We start from the raw sequence: 17551 nt of genomic DNA, 5'->3' as shown, positions 1-17551 counted from the left end.
CATGCCCGAAATGTCGATTATCCCGATCTTTGGATGCTACCTGACCTGCTGTGCTTTTCCAGCAATACGTTTTTCAGCCCAGGACTTATGCACTGAATGGAAAGGCCCTGGAGACGTTTGCAGAACAAAGAGACCTTGGACTGCAGGTTCACAGTACTTCCAAGTCAAGTTGCAGGTAGATAGGATGATGAAGAAGGTGTTCAGTGTATTTTCCTTTATTGGCTAGAGCATTGAATATAGGATGTGGGAGGTCATGTTGCTGTACAGGACATTCATTAGGCCACTTTTGGAATATTGTGTGCAATTCTGGCCTGCCTCCTATCAGAAGGGTGCTGTGAAACTTGAAAGGTTTCAAAAAAGACTTACAAGGATGTTGTTAGGGTTGGAGGATTTGAGCTACAGGATGAGGCATAAAAGGCTGGGGCTGTTTTCCCTGGAGTGCCATAGGCTGAGCGGTGATGTTATGGAGATTTATACAATCATGAGGAGCATGAACAGGGTAAATGAACAAGGTGTTTTCCCTGGAGTAGTGGTGTCCAAAAGTAGAGGACATTGCTTTAGGGTTAACGGGGCAAAAATTCAAAGGGGGCTAAAGAACAACTCTTTCATGCAGTGGGTGGAATGAGCTGCCAGAGGAAGTGGTGGAGGCTAGTACAATTAAAACTTATTGAAGGCATCTAAATAGACACATGATATGATTAGGAAGCGTTTACAGGGATATGGGCCAAGTGCTGGCAAATGGGAATAGACTAGGTTCGGATACCGGGTTGGCATGGATGAGTTAAACCGAAGGGTCTGTGTCGGTGCAATACGTCTCTATGACTGTGGGATCATAACAGCTTCTACAGCTCTACTTCATCTCTGGGCTCCCTTATGAGCACTTTGTCAATATCTAGCTTGCTCAGTATCAAACAATGGGTGTATTTTTGGTCTGTTTCGTATTTTACGATTACTTTTACAGACATTTTTGTAAGTTAATTTTTCTCTGCCGCCCAGCCCCTGACCATGTGCTGCTTATTAATTTTCTTTCTGGAAAATCTTTGACACTCAAGAATTCTTTTTTCCAATAAGCAAGTGTATTTTCCTTCCATTTCGGACTATCAAATTCTGCACCATTTTCATTCCCTGTAATCTGTTTTGCACTGCCTGAAACATCAACTGTGTTTCTCCTTCCACAGAAACCAGTGATTAATGCCAAAGTCCTGTTGCTTGTGGAGAGGGTGATGTTTGACTTTCTTGTACAGCTGCAGTTTGTGTGGTGAAGGTACTCCCACAATGTGGTTAGGTAAGAGATATTACAGAGTATTCATTACAGCAACAGTGATGATTTGAAGGTAATGTCCAAATCAAGAACAGTTTGTAGTTTTATCATCATGCTTATAATTTCACAAAAATATTATTGGGAACTTTAGACATAAGGTCAGAGACTGATGGTATTAGGTCAGGTGACCAAAAGCATTGCCAAATAAGCAGGCTTTGAGGAATGTCTTAAAGGAGGAAAGCAGACCTGTGAGGTTTTGGCTGCGAATTTCAGAAAATGATGCTTTGGCAACTGTAAAAGCAGCCACACAGGTGAAGTAATGAATTAATAGATCATTGGGAGTCTCGAACAGAATGGGTTGTCGAGGTCTTCACGGAGGTCTGATGCGGCAAGCTAGGGATGATCACAATCAGGAATTAAATCAAGGGTCAGAATTTTAAATTGAGGGATGTGGGCCGGATGCTGGCAGGTGGGACGGAATTGGGTTGGAATATCTGGTTGGCATGGACGGGTTGGATTGAAGGGTCTGATTCCATTCTGTACATCTCTGTGGCTCTATGTTATTGATTATGAATAGGAGCCTTGTGATGGATCAACAAGTTTTGGTACGAGGGAGTACTTGGGCAGCAGAGATTTAGTTTTTCTTAAGATTACAGGGAGATTGAATGTGGGAAGCTGGCCAGGAGTGTGTTTGGATACTGACGTCTGGAGATAACACAAGGTGGATGACAGTATATGAGCTGAGACAAGGGTAGAATCAGCTAGAAATAGTGATCTTGGAGTGGGACTGGGCTGTCACCCTCACCTCACCTCTGGGATTCAGCTGGTTGTCAGGTTGTGAATCAGGGCCGTAACACAATCGGGAGCTGAGTGACCCTGGTGGAGCCTAAAATGAGTGTCACTCAGCTGGCTATTGCTGTGCAGATGCTGCTTGGTACCCCTGTTGATGACATCTTCCATCACTTTACTGCTGATCGAGTGTGGACTGATAGATGGAAATTGCTTGGGTTGCATTGCCCTGTGTTTTTGTGCTGAACATCCCTGGGCAAGGTTCCACATTGTCGCTAGATGCCAGGGCTGGAGCGGTCCTTAGCTTGGTGGGTGGCAAGTTCTGGAGCTCAAACCATCAGTATTATTGCCAGAATATTGGTAGGGCCCGTAGCCTTTGCACTACTTAACCATTTCTTGATGTTATTCTCACTGAATCAAACTGGCTTAAAACTCACATCTGTGATGTTGGAAATCACTGGAGAAGGCTGAGATGGATCATCCCACTTTGCACTTCTGGCTGAAGATTGCTGCAAATGCTGTCATCTTATCTGGTGCGTGGGCGTGTGAGACCCCTTCACCGGTAAGGGTGGGGATATCTGTGATGTTTCCTCCAGTGAGTTATTTAATTGTCCATCACCGTTCACAACTGGGTGTGGCAGAACTGCAGAGCTCCGATCTGATCTATTGGTTGTGGGATCGTTTAGCTCTGTTGCTTGCTGCTGATGCTGTTTGACATGAAATAGCTTCAGGAAATGGTTTAAGTAGAATCCAAAGAGATCAAACAAATATATCACAGACAAAAGATTAACTGGACCAGAGAATAGGACCCCTTAAAGATTAACGAGGCTGTCTATGGAACCACCAGGGGTGGGAAAGATATGGAAATATTTCACGTCATTTTTACTGGAGAAAGATATGGAAGCTCGAGAGTTTGGAGAAATAAACAGAGAGAACTTGAAAAGTATCCATGTTACAGTGGAGGTGTTACTGGATGTCTTGAATTGCATCAAGTTGAATAAAGCCCTGGGACCTGATCAGATGTATCCCGGAACTTTCTGGAAATCTAGGGAAGTGATTGTTGGGCCTCTCCTGAGGTATTTGTATCATTGATAGCGACAGATGAGGTGCCATTATTTTAAAAAGGTGGTAAGGAGAGGCCATGGAACAAGAAAATAGTGAGCCTGAAGTCAGTGGCAGGCAAGTTGTTGGAAAGGATTCTGAGGGACAGGATATCCATCTATTTGGAAAAGTAAGGAATAATTATTGACTGTTCTCAATGTGGCTTTGTACGTGCACAATAGTGTCTCACTAACTTGACTGAATGTTTTGAAGTGACAAAGAAAATTGATTAAACCAGGCTGTGAACGTTGTTTATATGGACATTCGACAAGATTCCACAAAGCAGACTGGTTAGCAGGGTTACATAACATGGAATGAAGGGGAACAAGCCATTTGGGTACGAAACTGGCTTGATGGTAGGAGACAGAGGGTGATGATGGAGATTTGCTTTGTGGACTGGAGGACTGTGAGCAGCAGTGTGCTACAAGGATCAATTATTGGGTCCTTATATAAATGACTTGGATGTGAATATATGAGATATGGTTAGTAGCTTTACACAAGACACCAAAATTGGAGGTGTAGTGGACAGCGAAGAAGGTTAGTTCAGAATACAACAGGATCTTGATCAGATGGGCCAGTGGAGCAAGGAATGGCAGATAGAGTTCAATTGAGATAAATGTTAGCTGTTGGATTTTGGAAAGACAAATCAGGGCAGGACTTATACACTTACTGGTAAGGTCCTGCGAAGTGTTGCTGAACAAAGAGACCTTGGAGTGCAGGTTCATAGTTCCTTGAAAGTAGAGTCACAGGTAGGTAAGGGAGTGAATGCAGCGTTTGTTATGCTCTCCGTCATGTTGTTGCTGTACAGGACATTGATTAAGGCTCTTCTGGAATTCTGTTTTCAGTTCCAATCTCCCTGTTCCAGGAATGATGTTGTGAAACTTGAAACATTTCAGAAAATGTTTGCAAGGACTTTGCCAGAGTTGGACAGTTTGAGGGCAGTGCATGTTTGGAGTGAGCTGCCAAGGGAAGGGGTGAAGGAGAGTACAATTACAACATTTAAAATACATTGATTAAGCCACTTCTCGAATTCTGTTTTCAGTTTGATTTTCCCTGTTCTGGGAAGGATGTTGTGAAACGTGAAAAGGTTCGGACAAGATTTACAAAAACGTTGCCAGGTTTGGAGGATTTGGGCTACAGGGAGAGGCTGAATAGGTTGGGGTTAATTTCCCTGGAGAGTCCAAGACTGAGAGGTGACTTCATGGAGATTTATAAAATCACGAGGGGCATGGATAAGGTGAGCAGACGGGGTTCTTTTTCCTGAGGTTAGATGGGTCCAAAACTGGAGCACATGGTTGAGAGGGCAACGATTAAAAGGAATCTAAGGGCAACGTTTTCAAGCTGAGTGTGGTGTGTGTATGGAATGAGCTGCCAGATGAAGTAGTGGAGGCTGATAAAATCACAACATTTAAAAGGCATCCGATTGGGTACGTGAACAGGAAGGGTTTTGATGGATACAGGCCAATAGCTGGCAAATGGGACTCCAGTAGTTTAGGATTCCTAGTTGGCATGGATGAATTGGACCGAAGTTCTGTTTCTGTGCTGTATATGTCTATGACGTTAATAAACTAAGATGCATTCCTCTTTTGTGGAGAGCAAGCTGAAGCACAGATAATTGTCCTTGGAGCTGAGAAGGTGAAGCAGTGATTTTGACCTGGTGCAGATTTGGTTCCAAGGTCTTGAATTTGAGGAGAGAGAGGAATTGTTAACACTGTCATAACTTTTAGTAACTACTTTCAAGTAATTGGCAAATAATACAAAGTGAAAATGTGAACATTATTGTACTCAGTAAGTTCTGAGCATCTGGAACAGTCTGAATGACACAGATTCAGCAGGTATTCTGAAAGAGACTTGGAATTTTAATTTTTAAGGAAAGATTTGGGGGGCTGTGGGCAAATAGGAGGGGATTTGGGACAGATTTGCAGCATCTCCAGAGGGAGAGAGTACAGCCCCAATGGGCTGAATAGCCCCCAGGCCCTGTGCTCTGTGGTACTGCCCCATTCACTGTGAATGATGAAGCTCATCCCAGGGCAGAGAGAGGGATTAGCCCTCCACTCTCATCACAATGGGGCCTGGCTGATTGACGGCAGCTCCAGACCAATGGGAGGAGAGTCTGTGTGGTCCTGCAGCCAATGGGAGTGAATGAGGGGTGTGGCCAGCAAGATGACACAGGTCCATGAGCTGTGCAGGTGCCGTGTCACTGGGTGGGGTTGGGAGAGACAGCAGAGACTGGGACAGAGGCTGTTGGACCTGAATTACAAACTCCCGGTAAATTAGAACCAAAAAACTGTGGAAGATGTAAATCAGAAAAAACAACCAGGAGGTTCTGGAAAAGCTCAGCAGGTCTGGCAGTATCTGTGATGAGAAATCAGAGTTAACATTTCAGATCCGGTGTCCCTTCCTCAGAACTGATACTGAGAGAAAAAAATGTTGGTTTATATGCAGAGGGAAGGGTTTAGGGGAGGATGTAAGGATTAAAGGATAGGTGGGAATAGAGCGAGAAGAAGGGTTGGATAAAGGAGTGGATAACGATCTAGCTGGGGGAGGGCTACTAGCTGTTAGTGGAAACTGTTAGTGGCTAACCATAGGTAGTGTGTAATGACAGGCTGTGAGAACAAGGACTGGTGTGTGGGGTAGGGGGGCTAGGACATGGGGTTGCTAAACTACGGTTAGCCACTAACTGTCTCCGTCGTAAGCTGTTCTCCACAGACATCACTCCATGATTGGAGCTGCAGAGGACAGAGTTGCAGATGGGCGGCACGGTGGCATTGTGGTTAGCACTGCTGCCTCACAGCGCCAGATACCCGGGTTCTATTCCCACCTCAGGCAACTGTCTGTGTCGAGTTTGCACATTCTCCCAGTGTCTGCGTGGGTTTCCTCCGGGTGCTCCGGTTTCCTCCCACAGTCCAAAAATGTACAGGTTAGGTGAATTGGCCATGCTAAATTGCCCGTCGTGTTAGATGTAGGGGAATTGGTCTGGGTGGGTTGCTCTTTAGACGGTTTGTCTGATCTAAAAATCTCTTAAATATCCTTCCCAACCCCCTCTATACTCCTCAAAGATGTATCTTAAAGTTGTTCTCTTTAATCAACATTTCCAGCATTCGTGAAGCACTTTAGGAGATTTGTCAGTGTGAAAGGCTCCATACAATGCAGGTCGTTGTTGTTAATGTCTGACATTAGGAGAAACAGGAATGAACACTCTCTCTCTTTTTCCTGATAAACAGCAGCAAAAGCAGGAAGCACTGAGCATGCTCCAGCCCACAAAGGGCCTCTGGTGATTGATCTCAGTGCAGGACCAATAAAAGGATGGGGACGGGGCTGAAAGACAAGGTAGTGCCGGTTGGTCTGAGTGAATGAGGGGCGTGGCTACACTCAACCACGTGATAAGCCTCTCGATTAGTGGTGCTGGAAGAGCACAGCAGTTCAGGCAGCATCAAAGGAGCAGCAAAATCGACGTTTCGGGCAAAAGCCCTTCATCAGGAATAAAGTGATACCACGTGATAAGCTTCACTGGCAGCACTGTGATGTTGTGATCAAGGCATTGGAAATGTGTGAAGGTGCAGGGCATGGTTAAGGAAAGACATATTGATCAGGAAGAGAAGGAAATTTTAATGGAACGGGCTGAGACGTTTTACAGAACTTAGTGCACATCGGAAAACACAAATTTGAAAATCCCAGGCCTGTGTTTGTGGCAAACGGGAAAATGCTTCAAATGGTGAAAGGTGTGAGTGATCGCCGCCATCTTTATTGGGGGCAGTGATCCACGGGACATGTGTGTGGCTGCCAACTTTGAGAGGGGCAAGCTGTAGGGGGACGCATGCACAGCCTTCCTTGGCAGGGAGTGATAGGGCAGGATTTACACAGTGTCAGAGTCAGGATGTTTTCAATGTCAAAGAGTGTGATGCTAGAAAAGCACAGCAGGTCAGGCAGCAGCTGATTGGTGGGAAGGAAGATGGAAACGTAGGACAGGTCAAAAGGGCAGTGCCGAGTTGGAAGGCTGGATCTGGGATAAGGTGGGTGGAGTGGAAATGAGGAAACTGGTGAAATCCACATTGATCCCATGTGGTTGGAGGATCTGAACACAGATGATGAGGCGTTCTTCATCCAGGCATCAGATGCCTGGGATTTGGCGGTGGAGATGGCCCAGGACCTGCATATCTTTGGTGGAGCGGGAAGGGAGTTAAAGTCTTTGGGCACAGGCTGTTTGGCTTGTTTAGTGTTTTACTGTTACTTTCACAGACCTTTTGTAAGTTAATTTTCCTCTGCTGCCCAACCCCTGACAATGTGCTGCTCTCTCAACGGACTAAATTTTCCTCAGTATCTTTGCCAGTGAATAAATCTTTTTTGCAACAAAAGACTGCATTTTCCTTCCATTTCTGACCATCAAATTCTGCAACATTCTCACTTCCTGTAATGCATTTAGCACTCCCTGAAATATCAACTATGTGTTTCTCTCTCCACAGACACCAGTGATTAATGCCAAAGCCCCATTGCCTGTGGAGAGGGTGATGTTTGACTTCCTTGTACAGCTGCAGTTGGTGTGGTGACTTGGGTAAGAGATGTTACAGATTATTCACTCAGTGACAGTGAAGAGTTGACAATGTGTGTGCAAATCAACAACGGTTTGTATTTTTATCATTTTTATAATTTCACAGAAATTGAGAATTTCTGACATAAGGCCACAGATGGGGATATTAGGTCAGGTGATCAAAAGTATTGCCAAATAAGCAGGTTTTCAGGAATACATTAAAGGAGGAAAGCAAGTCTGAGAGGGTCAGGGTGCGAATTCCAGACTTTGTTCCCTTGACCGTGTCGAAACAGCCAGACTGGTGAAGCAATACATAAATGCATCTTTGGGAGTCTGAAAGAAAATGAGTTGTCGAGGTCTCTCAGGTTGTGTGGTGCAGGGAGACAGGGATGTTCACAGCCAGGAATTACATCAAGGGAGAGAATTTTAAATTGTTGCTTGGAAGGAGCCTTTTGATGAATCAACAAGTTTTGGTACAAGTGAGCACTCGGGCAGGAGGGTTTTCGATACTCTTGAGATTATATGTAAGTTGAATGTGGGAGGCTGGCCAGGACTGTGTTTGGATAACGTAGTCTGGAGATAACACAAGGATGGACGAGTATTTCAGTAAATGAGCTGAGACTAGGGTGGAGGTGGGTGATGTCACTGATGTAGAAATAGCAGTTTTGGAGTCGGGCCCCTCTTCATCACTCCCCCTCCCCAATTCACAAATATTGTTCGTTGTTCTGTCTGTCTTTTCTGGTTATGTCCTTCCCTCCAATTCTGCTAAGAACTAATACTTGACCTCAAGGTTGTTGGAAAATCCTGCACCATCTCCACTCTCCCTTTCCTTTCTGAATTCCTCATATGTGGTGTCCATCCAGGATCTATCTTTGTCCCCTCCTGTATCTCACCTACATACTGCCAGGAGGTGACATCGTATCGGTTTCACATGTACACTGACGATGCCCAGCTCTCTCTCCCGATCATCCCTCTCCATTGCTCCACTGTTACTCATTCATCAAACTGCTTACCACTCGATTGGCTGCAATTTCCTCCACTGAAACACTGCAATGGTTAAACCCATTGCCTTCAGTTGCTATTACAAATTACTTTCCCTTACTGCTCAGCCCCTCCCTCTTACTGGGAAATGCCTGAGGCAGAACTTAACAATATTGCTCTCATGTTCTGACCCCAAGGTAACCTTCTGATCAGACATCTACACAATTGCAAACACCAGGAACTCCAATCTCTAAAATGTTGCTTTTCTCCACCTCACCCCAGCTCCATTGCTACTGAAACCCCTTACCCATGTCTGTGTTGCATTAAAGTTGACAAATCTAAAACAGAACCCTTGATTCTGCAACTGACCCAGAATCTGGTTCTAGGTTCCCTCATGATGGGACACATCCTTTCAGTATTTACCCTGACATACCCCTTAATAAGCCTATGTTTCAATAAGATCGCCTCTCATTCTCCCCCAAATCCAATGAGTCCAGTCCCAACTTCTTCAGCCTTTTCTTAAAAGATAGTCCCTGCAAACCAGGGATCATCCCAGTAAATCTTCTCTGAATGCTTCCGATGAAGTGATGTATTTCCTTAAATAAAGGGACCAAAATTTCTCTCATTACTCCATATGTGGTCTCACTCGCATATATAAAGTGGCTCTCAGGTATATACTCCAAACTCTTATACTGCAAATCCCCTGAAATCAGGAATAATATTCCATTCCCCTTCCTGATGACCTGTTGTAACTGTGTGCTAGCTTTCTGTGTTTCCTGCACAGTTACCCCCTGGGTCCCTTTTGTGTTGCAGCTTTCTACAGTTTCCACCATTTAAATAGTCCTCTGTTCTTTTATTACCTCCTCCAAAATGAACAACTTCACATTATCCCAAGTTATGCTCCATTTACCAACTTGTCCACTTCTCCGAATCCATCTCTGTAAACTGTTTATAATCCTTTTGGAATTTTACTGTTCTACATTTTCTAGGAGACTCCCCCCTCATTCTTCTAAATCTTTCCAGGGAGCACCAGGCAGTGGGAAGCATGCTGAGTTGCTGTCTTTTCAGAGAGACTCTTTGGAATGACTGGGAGGATCTTGCTGCCCTTTGGTCAGAATGGAGACAACTTGCCCATCGAGCTGCATGAGCCTTTCACCCCCCCCCCCCCATGTCTTATTGATGAGGCACAGCGGCAGAACGGAAGGAAAGAAAAGGAAGGAAATCCTGCTCTCCAAATCTCACTGACACTTGGAACATTCTGTCCCATGTGTCAAAGATCTGCCCTGTTCAGTCACATGAAGTCCCAAGTTGGAAAATCATAGAAACCCACACAGATTTCCCCCTGAACTGACTACTGACCTCCACAAGGGGTAATATGTACAGTCATCCTGGACCAGGAGGAGGGGATGGTGTGAGTTTCTAACCTGAACTGACAGTGACAGATTTTATAAATTTGTATTACAGGATACTACAGGTGGATATTCAGATGGCAATCTCAGTAACTGTAATGCCAAACTCTGATTGAATTACTCCATTCATCAGGACCTCAGGACCTGGATATTTGCACTGTGTGTGAGTATTTTGTTCCAGCTCAATTCCATTTTCTGCATAAAAATTCTCCTTTGAATCAAACCGTCCCTCAATAGATCTCCCCAAAATCTTCAATATGTGTCCAGTAATCCTTTTATGATGAGTTGATGAGTGCAAGGTTTAACATCCTGTTGTATATGTTTTGTAAGCACTTGTCTCTCAGCTCCCCTCAATTTCCTTTGCTACAACGAGAACACCTCAGTTTCCCCAAACCCCTGATTCCCCAGTGTCTGTTTGCTCTCTATAAGGTACACATCAGGATCGTGTTGGAACATTCTCCACTTGCCTTCATCAGTGCAGCCCTCAACAGTATTAAAGAAAGCGAACATCCTCCAGGACAAAGCACTGTGCCTGAGTGGTGTCCCATCCACCACCTTCAGCATTCCCTCTCTCCACCTCCGATGCACAGTGGCATCACTGTGTAAAAGGTAAAGTCAGCATTGTCCTACCAGGCCATAGGGCTGCTCTCTCATTAGGGAGAGATGTCTGGTGGTGGTTTAACCTGAAGGTTACCACAGCCCAGGCAAGGGGAGAGGTTGAGAACAAGAGTCCATCTATTGTAGATGGATATTCTTGATATGTATTAACAACACCCATGTCCCTGCAACTAAAATCCCCCATTCCTTGAACCATCCTGGTAACTCTCCTGTGCCCCCTCTCAGGGACCCTGCCATCCTTCCCAATGTGTGGGCAAACTCTGGTTTGCACAGACCCAGCTGCTCTGTGTTCTTGTGGGTGATGTCATCATCGAGCAACACTTGCACTAAACCTCACTGTCTGTGAGGGTGGGAGACACAAATCCCGAAATCATTTGAGATGTATTTAGTGTGCACTTGCTATGCCATGATAGATGACACTTTTCCACATGTACTGGAAAATAGAGGAGGATAATAGTATGGTGGTAGTTTTCAGTCGTAGTTTTCTTTCTCTCAGATTCGATGGACCACCAGAGCGTTTTTCTGTTCTGTAGACCGCTGAGATGTTTATTATAGGAATATGACAGGCTCCATTGGACATCAGGTCAGAAACGGTGATACTAGAATAGATGACACATGATTGGTCGATTTTCTTGGGAGGAAAGTGAGACGCAGAGATTTAAGAGGAAATTCAGAAGCTCAGCGCAGGAATTGTAAAGGGCAATCATCAAGTGAGAAATAAACATTGGGCATCCTGAAAGCTGGAAATAAAGAAAGGCACATATAGCAGAGCTTTGAGAGACTGGAGGGGATTAGACATGGGGAGGATAATGAAGCTGGAGGAGATGCAAGTTGGAAAGGATTGTGAGGATGGAGGATGTTACAGAGATAGAGATATTTGTGATAGAGGTTTTTGAATTTTGAGGCTGGAGTGGAATTATAGAGATGAGGAATATTTGTAAGGCTGGACGAGATGGCACTGATAGGGAGAGTTCCAAACATTGAGGAATTTACAGAGGTAACGAGTCATAAAGTTACACAGCATCGACACAGAACATGTGGTCCAACCAGTCCGTGTCGACCATAAATTCGAACTGAACTAATCGCACCTGCCTCCACTTGGTCCAAGTCCATCCTAGCATTCCCTGTTGATATACGGGTCCAAATGTTGTTTTCCTATTAGAATCCCATTCCCCTACCCTTTTGCTCTACATTTACCCCGACTAATTCACTCAACCCAATCATTCCTGAACACTATGGGCAATTGAGCACGGTCAGGTCACCTACCCTGTACATCTGTGGATTGTGGGAGGAAACGGCAGCACCTGGAGGAACACACGCTGACATGGGGAAGAATATGCAAACTCCTCATGGACAGTCACCCAATACAGGAATTGAGCCTGTGTCCCTGGTGTTGAGAGGTCGCAGTGCTAACCGTTGAGCCACTGTGCCACCCTGAAATTGTAATTGCATTCACATCTACCACGTCCTCTGCAAGTTTATTCCACATGTGAACCACTCTTGTGCAAAAACAAAAAATAACATCGGAACTTCTTTTTAAAGCCTTACTTTTTAATTTGAGAAAAGGATGTCCCCAATCTTGAATCGCGCCCCCTCCTGGAAAGGGCACCTGCTGTTCACATTACCAAAACTCTTCAGGATTTTATAAACCTCTAATAAGTTCACCCCTCAGCCTCCTGTGCTCCAGTGAAAAAGGACCCAACCTATCCAGACTCTGCTTATAATTCAATCCCTCCGTTCCCATCACCATCCTGGTAAATCTCTTCTGAACCTGCTCCGATTTAATAATATCCTTCCTATAACAGCACAAGCAGAACTGGGCACAGTATTCCAGAAGAGGCCTCCCCAACATCCTGTACAACCTCAACATAATGTCCCAACGCCTATATTCAAAGATCTGAGCAATGAAGGCAAATGTGCTAAAGCCCTTCTGAACCACCCTGTCTGCATGTGACACATAGTTCAAAGATCTGAACCCCTCGGTCTCTTTGTTCCATATCACTATCCGAGGCCCAACTTTTAATCAGTGTAAGTCCAGCCTTCGTTTGTTTTATCAAGATGTAATATTTCGCATTTATTCCAATCCAAAAATCACAAACATCCTTTGAGTATAAAGGCAAGTGGTATATACTTAAGAGTTAAATCGGTAAGGCAAAAAGGGGACAGGAGACCGCTTTGGCGAATAGGGAAAGGGTTTTTACAAATATATTAAGAGCAAATGGGTCACTAGAGAGAGAATAGGCCACCTCAAAGATCAGCAAGGCAGCCTATGTGTGAAGACACAGGAGATGGGGTTGTTGGGGGGATACTAAACGAGTGGCATCAGTGTTTACTGTGGAGAAGGACAGATTTGTGGGGGTTGTCAAGATTAGAGATCGTGAGGGTGGGTGATGAGATGGGAGGCAATTGGAGGATGTTACAGAGATGCTTGTGATACCAGAGATAGTGATGGTTCTGAGGCGAGAGAGGATTTCTAGAGATAAGGAAGAGTTTAGTCTGGATGAGGTGACAGTGATCTGGGGAGTTGTGAGCATGGAGGAATTCAGAGATAGCGAGAGTTTGAGTCCTAAAATGATACAGAACAGAGACAGACCCTGTGGTTAAACCAGTCCGTGTTGACCATAATTCCCAACTAATCTAATCGCACCTGCCTCCGCTTGGTCCACATTCATCCAAATATTTCCTATTTATGGACTTGTCTAAATGTCTTTTAAACATTGTAATTGTATTCACAGCTGCTTCTTTTTCTGGGAGTTCACTTCACACATGTAAAGGTAAAAATAAATCCCCAATTTATTTTTTAAACCTTTCTCCTCTATTTTCAAATTGTATGCACCCAGGTCTTGAATCCCCCCCCCCTCCCCCTTATCTACACGCTTCATGGTTTTATAATCCTTTAAGGTCATCCCTCAACCTCCTACGCTGTTGTGAAAAAGCATCCCAGCCTATCCAGCTTCTCCTTGTGACACAATCCCTCCATTCATGGCAACATCCCGGTTAGTTTCTTCCGAATCCGCTCCAATTTAATAATATCCTTCCTATCACAGCACAACCAGAACTGGACACAGTATTCTAGAAGAGGCCTCCCCAGCATCCTGTACAGCCTCAACCTAAATTCCCAACTCTGGTACTCAGAGGTCTGAGCAATGAAGATAAGTGTGCTAACCACCTTCTTAATCACCCTGTCTACATGTGACACAGACTAAGAAGACCTGTACCTCTCAGTCTCTTTGTTCCATATCACTACTCAAAGCCTTACTTTTAATTAGTGTAAGTCCTGCCCTCGTTTGTTTTATCAAGATGCAATATTTTGCATCAGTATTTACTGTGGAGAAGGACACGGGAGATGTAGAATGTGGGGAAATAAATGGTGACATCTTGAAAAATGTCCATACTACAGAGTACGGGATGTCTGGAAACGCATAAAGGTGGATCAATCCCCAGGCTTTGATCAGTTGTACCCTAAAATTCTGTGGGAAGCGAGGGAAGTGATTTCTGGGCCTCTTGCTGAGATTTTTGTATTATTGATAGTCACAGCTGAGGTGCCAGAAGACTGCGGGTTGGTTAATACGGCGCTACTATTTAACGAAGGCAGTTTGGACAAGCCCAGGAACTACAGATGCTGTGCTAGACTAGGTGTTGGAGGGAGCCCTGAGCGACAGGATTTGCGTGTATTTGGAAAAGCACAGACTGATTAGGGATAGTCAGCATAACTTTCTGCATGGGAAATCATGTGTCACATACTCGATCTGGTTTTTAAGAAGTAACAAAGAGGATTGATGAGAGAAGAGTAGTAGATGTGATCTATATGGACTTCAGTAAGGTGTTCGACAAGGTTCCCCATGGGAGACTGGTTATCAAGGTTAGATCTCACGGAAGTAGCCATTTGGATATAGAACTGGCTCAAAGGCAGAAGACAGAGGGTGGTGGTGATGGATGATTATTTTTCAGACTGGAGGCCTGTGACTAGTGGAATGCCACAAGGATCGTGCTGGGTCCACTACTTCTCATCATTTATATAAATGAATTAGATGTGAACACGGGAGGTATAGTTAGTAAGTTTGTAGATGGCACCAAACTTGGAGGTGTAGAGGACAGTGAAGAAGGTTACCTCAGATTTCAATGGGATTTTGATCAAATAGGCAAATGGGCTGAGGAGTGGCAGATGGAGTTCAATTCAGATAAGTGCGAGGTGCTGCATTTTGGAAAAGCAAAGCTTAGTAGGACTGATACACGTCATGGTCAGGTCCTGGGGAGTGTTGCTGAACAAAGAGACCTTGCTGTGCAGGTTCATAGCTCCTTGAAAGTAGAGGTGCAGGTAGATAGGATAGTGAAGGTGTTTGGTATGATTTCGTTGATTAGTCAGAGTATTGAGTAAGAGAGTTGGGAGGTCATGTTGCGGCTGTTCAGGACATTGGTTTGGCCACTCTTGCAATATTGTGCGCAATTCTGTTCTCCACCTATCACAAAGATGTTGTGTAACTTGAAAGGTTCACAAAAGATTTATAAGGATGTTGCTAGGGTTGGAGAATTTGAGATATAGGGATAGGCTGTACAGGCTGGGGCTGTTTTCCCTGGAGCGTCAGAGGCTGAGGAGTGATCTCAAAGGTTTATAAAATCATGAGCATGGATCAGATAGATAGACAAGGGATTTTCACTGGAGTGGGGGAGTCTAGAACTAGAGGGTATAGATTTAGCGTGAGGGAAAAGATATAAAAGGGACCTAAGGGGCAACTTTTTCATGCGACGGTGTTGTGTTTATGGAATGAGCTGCCAGAGGGAGTTGTGAAGGCTGGTACAATTGCAACATTTATTCGGCATCTGGATGAGTATATGAATAGGAAGGGTTTAGAGGGATATTGACCAAGTGCTGGCAAATGGGACGAGATTAGGTTCGGAAAACTGGTCGGTATGGACGAGTTTGACTGAAGGGTCTGTTTCCGTGCTGTATGTCTGTGACTCACAGCCGGGGATCAGCTCAGTGGGTTTCAGTCTCTTCAAAGGTAAATCTTACTCTGTTTTACTTTTTCAAATCTGCAACATTCAGTAGGGTGAGTGTTTACTAGTTTAAGTGCCTCTGTTATGATCTTTTGGTTGAATGTTTTAAATGTAAAATACAGGTACTAATGTATTCGAGAGTAGTCTTTTGTAAAGCTGTAAGACTCTGCCTTTTTCTGGGTCTACAGATTAAGCTGCAGAGATGGCCATTCGTACAGTGATGTGCACTTCCTGGAGGAGAGTAGGGGGAGTTTGAATGATCCTGAGGATAGCCTACAGGAAGTGATGCAAATCCTCTTGGATCACATGGATTAGATGGAGCGGTGCTTAATGGTAATGAAGAATTTACAAAAGTCAGGATGTGTGATAGGTGGCAGTTTCAGGCCGAAAAACTGCCGATACAGTCAGGTAGATGGGTTACCTCTCGGAAAGGTAGGAGAGGGAGGTAGGTAGAGAAGGAGTCTCCTGTGGCTATCCCCATCTGAAACAAGTATACTATTATGGATAATGTAGGTGGTCATAGACTCTCAGGGGAATTTTGCACTGACAGCCAAGTTACTGCTACTGAGACTGGCTCAACTATAATGAGAGGTATATCGGATTCCAAACGCTCAAGGATGATAAGGGACTCTGTAGTTGGGCACAGACTGCCCTTTCTGTAGCTGACAGACATCAGAATGGGGTGGTACCTCCCTGGTGCCAGGATCAAGGATGTTTCGGACAGGTAGCAGAATATTCTCAAAGGGAAGAATGACCAGTGAGAGGTCATTGTACATTGGTACCAATGACATAGGAAGGGGAAGAGATGAAGTCCTGATGAGAGAATATAGCAAATTAGCCTGGAATATAAAAAAGTAGGTCCTCGACCATAATATCTGCATTACTTCTGGTGCTACATGCTAGTGAGAGTAGGAATAGCAGGATGGAGGAGATGAATGATTGGCTAAGGAGCTGGTGTAGGGCAGAAGGATTCACATCTTTTGATCATTGTAAGCTCCTCTGGAGTAGAGTTGACCTGCATAAGAAGGATGGATTGTACCTGAATTAGAAAGTGTCTAATATCCAGGCAGGGAGATTTGCTAGTGTTACTCAGGTGGCATTAATCCAGTGAGGGTAAACCCAAAGAGATAGTGAGAAAAGAGGTAAGTCTGAGGCTGGTACAGTTCAGAAGTCAGACAGTCAAGACAGGCAAGGGCAAGGCACAGAACCAGGTAGAACTGACAAGTTTCACTGCAATTACTTCAATGCAAGAGGCCGGACAGGGAAAGCAGATAGGCTCAGGGTATGGTTTTGAATGTGGCACTGGGATATCATGAGGATTACAGAAACGTTACTCAGAGATGGGTTGGACTGGCAGCGTAATGTTCCAGGGTATCGATGCAAGAGGAAGGATAGGAAGGAGGACATGAGAGGAGGCGGAGTGGCCTTTTTGTTTAGAGGTAGCATTACAGTTGTGCTGAGGGAGGATATTCCTGGGAGTACGTCCAGTGAAGTTATTTTGGTGGAACTGGGAAATAAGAAAGGGATCATCACCTTGTTGTTACTAACTGCGTGGGTTTCGTCTATTTGCTCTGGTTTCCTCCCATTATCTAAAGATATGCAGGTTGTGTGGATATTCCAGGCTGAATTGCCCATATTGTTCAGGGATGTGCACGCTAGGTGGATTAGCCATGGGGAATGCAGTGGTAAGGTAGGAGTCTCTGAGGGTCCGTGTGGTTGTGATGAGCTGAATGGCCTACTTCCACGCTGTCAGGGTTCTTTGATAATTCTACTAGTTTTAAAATAGTTACAGAAAATAATAGACCAGATCTAAATGGTGTTCTAAATTGGACAAAGGCGAATTTTGACAGTACAAGGTATTCCTTT

The 17551-nt window shown here is 44.5% G+C and overlaps 1 long non-coding RNA gene across 6 annotated transcripts in view; it reads left to right on the top strand.

Annotated features, from left to right (window-relative positions):
- Positions 1 to 1187: 1187 nt before the first annotated feature.
- Positions 1188 to 17551, top strand: part of LOC140468642 (uncharacterized) — a 30108-nt gene continuing 13744 nt past the window's right edge. For 3 of the 6 annotated variants that reach the window (XR_011955789.1, XR_011955784.1, XR_011955787.1), the window contains exons 1-3: positions 1188 to 1285; positions 7615 to 7703; positions 10125 to 10232. This is a non-coding gene — a long non-coding RNA (uncharacterized lncRNA). Of the gene's footprint in view, positions 1286 to 7614; positions 7704 to 10124; positions 10233 to 10498; positions 10679 to 13422; positions 13462 to 17551 lie in introns of all 6 variants that reach the window. The other 3 variants (XR_011955785.1, XR_011955786.1, XR_011955788.1) reach the window with 2 other exon arrangements.

Source organism: Chiloscyllium punctatum, chromosome 47 (genome assembly GCF_047496795.1).
Source record: "Chiloscyllium punctatum isolate Juve2018m chromosome 47, sChiPun1.3, whole genome shotgun sequence".
NCBI classification, from domain to species: Eukaryota; Metazoa; Chordata; class Chondrichthyes; order Orectolobiformes; family Hemiscylliidae; genus Chiloscyllium; species Chiloscyllium punctatum.
Note: the sequence above shows the minus strand (reverse complement) of the source record. Positions and strands in the feature narration are given on the sequence as shown.